Below are 10,746 nucleotides of genomic sequence, written 5' to 3'. Positions count from 1 at the left end.
TAAATCAACAGTGCAACAATACAAGGCAACTTCATGTGAAGTACTGTAGAGAGTATTGGAATAATGGCTTTTATCCCCTGTTAATCATACTCAGAGGAGACTCCTTGGAATTAATGGGCATGACTAATTTAGGTCCATTAATTTTAATAGGTCTACTCTGAGTAGAATTCAGTTGGGTAGAACGTACCCATTTTAAAGTGCTTTGAGCAGTCGAAAGAGCTCTATATATGCAATGCTAAGTGTTATTGCTGTTGCTTGGAACTAGGTGCTGCTTGAAAAGATTAAATAATGTATTAGACAGCATAAAATCAATGGTCTCGCTCCATACATTTCCAGCTGCATTTCTCTGGCAGTTTCCTCCCATTTCTCAGATAGACAATTGTATTGTCCTTCTAATTTGTAGTCAGTTTTTAAGTATAAAAGCATCTTGTTATGACTGGTTGCCAATTTTCAAGTCGAAAGACCTCAACCGATATTGCTGTAAGAGAAAAGAAAATATAATCAAAAAATGACCTTCAACTTTAATCAGATATAAACAGAGAATTTGCTTACTTTACCATGGAAACGGATGTGATCCATCACAGTAGCCCATAAATAATGTGTCAAACTGTTGCACTGATCAATGACGATAAGTAATTGAAAAATAATGTGATCTTAAGTCCTCCATGTAAATGTTTGCGGTGCTATTTCAATTTTTCCAAGGAGTGTTTTTTTTCCTTTTTGGCTGAATTGTTCCTTACACGCTAAAGTTGTAGAATTAAACACATATATTCAGACTTTATCCATTGCATTTTGCTTTATCCAGCACACTCACAAACAGCATGCTTGAGCTTTGGATGTGTGCCTGAGCTGAACTCCCACCCTAGCTGAGAACTAAGTGGGTGGCCTTGGGCAATGCATATGTAGCTTATGAAATTCGCCACTAAAAGATATTCTAATGGTCTATACCTTTGGTGGTTTTAAAAAGAGCTTGGACAAATTCATTGAGGGTAAGTCTATCAAGACCTATTGGTCATAATAGCAAAATAGAATCTCCATGTTCTGGGCTGGTGTACCTGTGAATATTACATACTGGTTGGGTGAACTCTGGGATCAATGACAGAAGACAAAAATAAATAAAATAAAATAAAAGGCAACAATTATGAAAGTTGATTGACTTTTTTGAATTTGATGGGAGACATGATTTAGCTCCTTTTTTGTGAATTTCACTAAGCCCCCCCCACCTCTCTTTTCCTTATCATATGAACCTTAAACTGGATGTAACCACTTGCTACTCAAAATTCCGTATCATTTCAAAGCTGTGGGATTTCTATAATATGTGTACAAATCAGAGATGGATGAATCTGACAATATGACAAAATACTACCCTTATGAATGAATTCCGCAGCCCACAAAATGTTCCTTTTATTAGGCTGCTACCATGACATGCTATTTCTACCAGTTGCATATTGAGTTCCTCATTAAGTTCACCCCAAAATTACCACATTTACTTGAGTCTAATTTGCCACCGAATCTAATGTGCACCACACCTCAATTTTCAGAACCTTGAAACAAAAAAAGTATTTGCTGGCGAATGTGAAAGCCTCATTGAATCTAATCTGCGCCTGAATTTTCGCAATGTAATTTGGCCAAAAAAAGGTGAGCATTAGATTTGAGTAAATACGGTATTTAATGGCCTGTGATTTAAAACAACATCTCTGGTTCATCTGCAACATTGTCTGGTCTCTGTTGTTGCATTGTTAGTTTTGTTTTACTCATTTTCCCTATTACCTGGAGACAATTATTTGTGTAAGGATGGGCTTTTGTACTTCATACTTCCAGCTGTGGGTATCTATTTCCCCATCAGTGTGGAGAAGATTTGTGCACATAAGCTTCCTTTCGGCATAATGGAACTCACAATTGGAAGTGCAGCAAAGGGAGCATAATGCTCTATGCCTTTCATTTACAATCCCTCTCTGTGTGCTAACTGGTAAGACATCTGTGTGCTAACTGGTAAGTTACTTTTGTTAGTAATCTTATTTTTAGAAGAAGATGAAGACAAACACGAAGATGAAGAAGACGAAGAAATGGAAACATCTGTTGTTAGATGTAACTGTAGCATTATATTATTCTGGCTATCTTTTCTCGACTCTCCCTTTTCTTCTTTAATACAACATGTGCTGTGGGTCAGACAAAGGTTTTTCGTTTTCCTCAATCACTCATGAACCACAAACAAATGTGCAAGTTTCCACTCTTGTCCGGCAGCATTTTATCTCCCACGTTGCTCACGAGATTGGAAGAAGGACCCAGGTGATAGCAACGAGAGAACCGATGGAGCAATCACTGTTAGGGGAATCACGAGAGGCGACCTTGAGATTTATCTGGCTTGGTTTCTGGCTCCAGTTAAGGGCTGAATACAGGCCAGCTAGCTGAAGCTGGAATCTTGGATCAGACTCCCAAGAATATATGTAAGTAGCTATATATATAAATCCCAGAGCAAAACACCCCCAAACCTCTCACTGGATCTAAGGCAGAGTCCCATTGACTTCAATGAGACATTGTTAAACATTTGTTTAAATATCTATGCAAACCAGTGGGCCTTCAAAGTGCCCAACTTGAGCTGCACTGTGCCTTTGCTTAGGTTCAACCTGCTGGACTCCAGATGTTTAGGACTAGAACTCCCACCAGCCCCAGTCAACACATCTGGAGGGGAGTAGGCTGGCAAGGCTGGCTTAAGGCAGGTTTCATCCTAGCATAGGCAGAAAGTTCATGTGTGGAAGGACTAGCATAGCACACCTGACATCCCTCCCTCTTATAGCATGTGCCCATGCCAGTCAGGAGCCAGAGACCTATATACCCTATTCCCCCTCTAGCATAGGTGTAAGTTATTCATGCTCCAAATTCAGGTAACTTGCACCTCAGCAAGTAGAGTAAGAATGACTCTATGTGGGTGCTTGGACCCGAACACCCCAACCCTCTCCCTCAATTGCTTGGGGCTGGGTGCTGGAGTGTAATAACTTCTGGAAAAGCTGGGATAGAAGCTTCTTCCCATGACCATCTTATTAATTTGAATAATAAATCTAAAACAAACCCTATTTTAGAGAAAAGGCTTCTGGGAGTTTTTTCCCCCAAGATTGCTAATGAGTGTGGAATTGTGGTAGTTTAAATGCAGTGAAGGCAGGTGAACAGTTTGTTCCCTTCTGCATTTTGTGAAACAATACTTTTCCATTACATCACACAGAAGCAGCCACATTTCTTAATGACTTTTGGTACTTTGCAAGTCCAGGTAATACTTGTCAACATTTGACTTTTTGTGTTCGGCTTGTGAGGAGCACATTGACATGGGTGAAAAGTCCTTCAAGCCACATGTGAAGAAGTGCATTAGCACAAACAAGTCCCTATTATTTCATGTCATAAGCCCTGCTTATCCAAACAGACATGGAAATGAATGGTGAAATTAGAGGGAACCTGAGATCATTATGACCCCCAGAATTTGCAAATAATCTATATATATGAAGTCAGAGGCATATGCTGGTCTTCACATTCTGCAAACACACATCACTGCTAATGTGCTCCAGAAAATTAGGATCCTGTAGAACGTTCTTCCATCCCAACAGAGTTCCTTCTTCCTTCCTATCCATTTCCTCCTTACTTTTTCTGGCTTTTTAAAAATCCCCCTCTTCTTTCTATGTCACCTCTGAACAATTAGGCTGCATACACAATGTGCATTTAAAGCACATTCAAAATACTTTCTTGTCCTCAAAGAATTCTGGGCATTGTAATTTACCCATTACAGGGTTACAGTTCCCATCAACCCTTAACAAACCCCAGTGCCCAGAATTTCTTGAGGCTGGAAAATGGGCTTTGAATGTGTTTTCAAGCACAGTATGCCACCCTAATCTCTGAGATTCCAGGGGTTCCAGATGCCTACCCAGGATTCAGTTTACTTGGGAACATGGGACATTGGAGACTGTGGTGTTTTTATGATATATGGTTTATTTACATACATATCTATCATCTATCTATCTATCTATCTATCTATCTATCTATCTATATATCATCTATCTGTTTATCTATCCACACAAACTGAGCCTACAATGGAGAGGTTCACAACATTAACACCCAAGAAAATCTTGCTTCTCCCATAGCTATAGCATTGAATTCCAACAGCTCTGTCTCCCAGCTGCCAGCCTGCAGTCTGCAAGCTTCTAGCTTCCAACTTGCACACACAACTTTGTCCTTCTAACTAATAGAGAGTTGAGGGAGTTATACCTTAATGACCCATACTTAGAGGGCCATTACCTTACCAGAAGGCATGTCCAAAGTCCATTTTGGGGGCCTTATCCGTTCCTGTGGCAGTTTATTCCTTGGGATAAAATCCTAAAAAAAACCTCAACCACCTTGGTTGGCCCTTTCACTTCATCAAATCTGGCCCTCTCTGAAAAAAGTTTGGACACCACTGCACCAGCAAGCTAGCCTGGCTATTCCAGGAATTGAATCAAGCTTAACATGAGTCAACAGTGTGATGCAGCAAGCCAATGCTATTCTAGGATGCATCAACGGAAGTGTAGTATCCAGATCAAGAGAAGTCATAGTCTTGCTCTATTCTGTCTTGGCCAGACCACACCTGGAATACTGTGTCCAGTTCTGGACACCACAGTTTAAGAAGGATGTTGACAAACTGGAACGTGAGCAGAGGAGCACAAGCAAGATGATCAAGGGTCTGGAAACCACGCCTTATGAAGAATGGTTGAGGGAGTTGGGTATGTTTAGCCTGGAAAAGAGGAGACCGAGAGGAGATATGATAGCCATCTTCAAATATCTAAAGGGCTCTCACATGGACGGTGGAGGCAGCTTGTTTTCTCCTGCTCTGGAGGGTAGGACCTGAAGCAATGGCTTCAAGTTACAGGAAATGAGATTCTGACTAAACACCAGGAAGAACTTTCTGATGATAAGAGCTGTTCGACAGTGGAACAGACTCCCTTAGAAGGTGGTGGACTCTCCTTACTTGGAAATTTTAAAGGAGAGTTTGGATGGTCCTCTGTCATGGATGCTTGAGTGGAGATTTCTGCATTGCAGGAAATGCAGAATGGCCCCCAGGGTCCCTACAATTCTATGATTCTATGATTCTATGAAGTCCTCCACTACTCTAGGCATAGGTCTCCCTTAGGAAACAGAGAGTATACCCCTAGCTACTACAGGGATGATCACAGCCGCAGACCAGGTGCAGTTCTTGCATTCTCCTCTATGATGGACATCAAAGAAGGTACTAACAGTAGACAGTATGCAGGAAATAAGAGATGCTGGCTATATGTGCAGAAAGGCCTTTCCCCTACATATGTTTATGTGACATGTATGGACAACATGGGAAGCCCACATGACAATAGGGGTGTGACCCCCACTTTGAGCTCCCTTGTTGATCTAAATGGAAGCAAATATCACACCAAAAGGACTACAGTCCTTTTGAGTTATCAGTTTTTAGTAGCTCTCTCCCAGTCTTCTTCAGTGTCTTAATGAGATTTGATATTCTTTTCATACACAGTACAGTTCTCTGACTTTGAGGGAAATGCACTAAAAATTTTAATGAAACTCCACTCCTTGCCCAGAAGTGGATCAACAATAACAATACATCATACTTTTAAAGTGCATTTCATTAACAAAAGCATGAGAATTTAGTGGTTGTTATAGATCATTTAATTGTTGTGTATTTAAACAACAACACAACCCCCCAAAACATCTCCAGTATTCTCTCTAGGCTTTTCATAGCCTTCAAATTTATTATGTCAGTCATCAGCCACTATGACATCACAAGATGAATTCAAAGCAATGATTACTTTAGCATTTCAAATGTTCGTAGTGTTCCAATTATTCAGGCCACTAAGTGAAAGTAAAAATGTCAGTTTAGCTATCTATAATCCTGCACCGTTTAAAGCTTCATGAATTACACATGGGGTGGAAAAAATGAAACAGAGTTTGACTAAGAGATGTTTTTCTGCACCATATTTGCTGAAACTGTTCCTTCTAATGTAGCCTAGTGATTCATCATCTTGATTTAAAACATTAGACTTATTTAAGGCACCGGACTTGGGATTTACACTGAACTTAAAGCAGGCGTGTGTTTTATTGCCATAAGCAAGTAAACAGCGATGGAGCTAATGGTTTTAAAATGTCCCCTGCATGCATAACTGAAGGAAATCAGCCATGGGTGTAGCCAGGATTTTTGTTGGTGGGGGGACAAACCTTTTGTTGGGGTGGGGAGAACCTCAGTTAGCTATGTATTTTTATTGGTTTTTGTTGATTTGGGGGGCAGCTGCCCCTCCCTTCCCCCCATTGGCTACACCCATGAACTCAGCCTCATGCTGCTTCAAGGCGACAAAATTCCAATTAGAGCTGAAGAAAAAAGGACCCAAGAGAAACCTGCCTTTAGCGATTTAGGCTAGGATCCTTTGATCACCCCCAGGATATGAAACCAGGGGCAGATCCTCAACATGCATTCAAGACAAATTTACAGCACATAACTCCCTGCAAAGAATTCTGGGAACTGTAGTTTCACCTTCACAGACCTCCAGTTCCCAGGACCTTTAACAAACTACAGTTCCTAGGAAAGTTGTGCTTTAAGTCTACTCCATAAATCAAAGGTGGGAAGCCATTTCCAAGCCTGAGGACCTCATTTCCTTTTGGACAACTTAGGGTTAGGGTTAGGGTTAGGGTTAGGGTTAGGGTTAGGGTTAGGCCTAACATTCTGGTGGGCAGAGCCAGAGTCAAAGGTGGATGGTGCAGGAGATCATCGTTATATTAGAGTAGCTTCTGAACACACTCTTCTGTCTCCTCCATCCAGACAAAGAAGAGGCATGATGAGCATTCAAGCACACATTCCAGTCTGGCAAAAATGCTTGGAGTGTGAAGCAGGAATAGCGAGTGGTGTGGCTTGGGGAGGATTCCAAGGGCCAGACAGAGGTGCATGGAAGGCCACAACTCACCCCTGTAACCTGAGCTTTCCCACCACTTCCTTGGATGCACAAACATCTTGTACACAAAATTATTGGGTGCAAATGACTTTTTGTGAGGGTAATAAATATTGAGGCCTATCTAGGGTGTCCGCACACACATGAGGATTAAACGCACAGCCAAAAAACAAAACAAAATAAGGACCCAAGGTGGCATTTGCATATGATAATTTGCATATGATAATTTACATGTATTGATACAAGTTTAGGAATGCAGTGCAGCTCACTGTCATGGGCAAGACTGTCACTACAAGAATTGTGTAGTTCAGGTGCTAACTGTTAATGGCAACTTCAAGTTCCTGGATTTTGCTTCTTCTAGTTCTTTTCATACACCTCAACTGTCCTGCTCGTTAAGGGTGCTGGGAATTGTAGCTCTTAATGTTCTTTAAATGTTTTAAATGTATGGTGTAGATCAGGGGTCAGCAACCTTTTTCAGCCGTGGGCCGGTCCACCGTCCCTCAGGCCATGTGGTGGGCCAGATTATATTTTGGAAAAAAATATGAATCAATTCCTATGCCCCACAAATAAGCCAGAGATGCATTTTAAATAAAAGCACACGTTCTACTCATGTAAAAACACCAGGCAGGCCCCACAAATAACCCAGAGATGCATTTTAAATAAAAGGACACATTCTTCTGATGTAAAAACACACTGATTCCCGGACCATCCGCAGGCTGGATTGAGATGGCGATTGGGCTGCATCTGGCCCCTGGCCTTAGGTTGCCTACCCCTGGTGTAGATCAGTGGTTCCCAATTATTTAAGTACTGTTGACCCAATGTTTTTCCAGAAGCCAAGACATGGACCCACTACTTTTGAAAATTTTGATATCTCTGTAGTAGTTTTTGTTATGTGAATGGTGCCACAGACCCCCTTGGTGGGTTGTTTGGACCCCATGGGGTCAGCGGACCACCAATTGGGAACCACTGGGGTAGATCAATATTTCCTCAAATAAAATGGTTAGAAACTAACTTTATCATTTTTTAAAAGGAAAGGGACCTGGAAAAGGACGCAACTCAGGCTACAGCCCTGTACTGACTTTATGATGTCACATTCAGTTCCTTTATGTGGTGATGTTGTTTTTAAACTAAATGTTTTTCCTGAATAGATAGCTTTTTAAAAGAACAACAACATCAAGTAGTGATTGTTACGAGACATACAAAACAAAAACAAAAACAAATCACTAGGCAAGGTAATATTTGCACGTTCTGCTGTTTAGCTTCACTAGCGTTTCACTAGCTACAAAAACATATATATTTTTTAGCCCAATCATCATTAACTAACAAACAATAGCCCGTTTGCATGTTGAAAGTGTCTGCCTTACTTGTCATTAAGGACCACTTATTATGCTGCATTGCTGTTGCAGTTGTGTGTGTGTGTTGTTGTTGTTGTTGTTGTTGTTGTTTCAAAAAAACCTCAAATGAAATCCACTCTGCATTTTCCATTTAAAATGTACACGGCAAAGTGCATCATAACAGGATGTAACTATGTATTAATCAAATTAGTGCAACATTTCAGAGGCCCCAAGCTTTCTGCTAGGCTGCTGTTAGATCACAATTCACGAGGGAGAGAAGCAGCATAATAAAGGGCTTGACAAGGGAGTTGTTTATTTTCTTTCCAGAAGAGGGGGAGGGAGGGGGGGAAGAAGATATGTTGTGGGTTAATTTTCATGACGGGAAAAAATGCAGAGGAAGAGTAACAGTAAGCATTAAGCTCAAGTGCAATAAATGGAATTTAAAATACTACCACAGTTTTGCTATTGATGGACATAAATTCAGTAATTAGCTGATGACACAACAGAGCTCAAATGACCTATTGTTAAATTATTCAAACCTCCCGACCCAAGTGAAGGCGAATGAGATTATTCAATATTTACATTGTGAAACAAGACAGCTGGGGAAGGGTCTCGATGCTTCATATGACAGGGTTTCCAAAAGGAACTTTGCAAACAATTCATTTACCTGTACCATCAACAGACCAAGAGGCATGTGTGTGTGTATAGAGAGAAAGAGCATATAGAGTATGTAGATATCATATAAAGGCAATTTCAGAACACTGGAATGCAACTGAGCAGTCATAGAAAACTTAGAGGACACACCAACCCTGAAGCTTGACAATAGAAGAGTTTGGATTTGATATCCCGCTTTATCACTACCCTAAGGAAATCAGCCCTGAGTGCTCACTGGAAGCTGAGGCTCCAATACTTTGGCCACCTCATGAGACGAGAAGACTCCCTGGAAAAGACCTTGATGTTGGGAAAGATTGAGGGCACAAGGAGAAGGGGATGACAGAGGACGAGATGGCTGGACAGTGTTCTCGAAGCTACCAGCATGAGTTTGACCAAACTGCAGGAGGCAGTGGAAGACAGGAGTGCCTGGCATGCTCTGGTCCATGGGGTCACAAAGAGTCGGACATGACTAAACGACTAAACAACAACAAAGGAGTCTCAAAACGGCTAACAATCTCCTTTCCCCTCCTCTCCCACAGCAAACACTCTGTGAGGTGAGTGAGGCTGAGAGACTTCAAAGAAGTGTGACTAGCCTAAGGTCACCCAGCAGCTGCATGTGGAGGAGCAGGAAATCGAACCCGGTTCACCAGATTACAAGTCCACTGCTCTTAACCACTACACCACACTGGCTCTCAACTTAATTGTTTTCTCTCCAATAAGAGCAGAAGAGCAACAGGAAACAACAGACTCTGTCCAAACACAAGTCCAGTGCCACCTAGTGACTATACTATATAACAACACTATCCGCACAATCCCAAAATGCAAGCAAAACCCCATTTCATCATAGAACTGAATGAGGAATAAGTGAGAATTATGAGGCAACTATAGTAAGATAATTTATTATGTCATATTAGGAATTTGGATTGTCACAGAATCCAACAAATCAGATTCAGAAAAGAAATCTGACAGATCAGAACAGTGACCAAAACCAGCTGCCTGACCCATTCAGAGTGCAAAGGTAATATCTAAACAAGTGTCACGGAGAATGAGTGATTTTCCAAACTTTGGACTACATTCTTGGCATACATTCATTAAAAGGTTTAGGGATTTCTTTTTTAAAGAAGTATTTCTGGATGTAGTGTATCAATTTTATTACCTGATCACAACCTTCACCATTTCATGGCATCGCTAGTTGGGCTGCTGTTCATTTGCTGCCAAAGAGGAAATCACCCACTAGTTTGCATCATATAAGAGCCTTTTACCACCACATATCTCTTGTTTGGATTGAAGTGAATGAGTAAAAGGAAACGAGCACAGCTTGGGTTTTGAAGAGCTGAAAGCCTGGAAATTTAGAATACAGGTAACTTCCTTGACACAACTTATTTGACAAACACATCTGCTGCTGAAAAGGGGATAATGTGGATCGTAACAGCATCTTAAAAAGCGAAGACATCACCTTGCCAACAAAGGTCCGTATAGTTAAAGCTATGGTTTTCCCAGTAGTGATGTATGGAAGTGAGAGCTGAACCATAAAGAAGGCTGATCGCCGAAGAATTGATGCTTTTGAATTATGGTGCTGGAGGAGACTCTTGAGGGTCCCATGGACTGCAAGAAGATCAAACCTATCCATTCTTAAGGAAATCAGCTCTGAGTGCTCACTGGAAGGACAGATCCTGAAACTGAGACTCCAATACTTATGGCCACCTCATGAGAAGAGAAGGCTCCCTGGAAAAGACCCTGATGTTGGGAAAGATGGAGGGCACAAGGAGAGGGGGACAACAGAGGACGAGATGGTTGGACAGTGTTCTCGAAGC

Source organism: Podarcis erhardii (genome assembly GCF_964252035.2).
Source record: "Podarcis erhardii genome assembly, chromosome: 11".
Taxonomy (NCBI): domain Eukaryota; kingdom Metazoa; phylum Chordata; class Lepidosauria; order Squamata; family Lacertidae; genus Podarcis; species Podarcis erhardii.
This window is presented reverse-complemented; position numbering follows the sequence as displayed.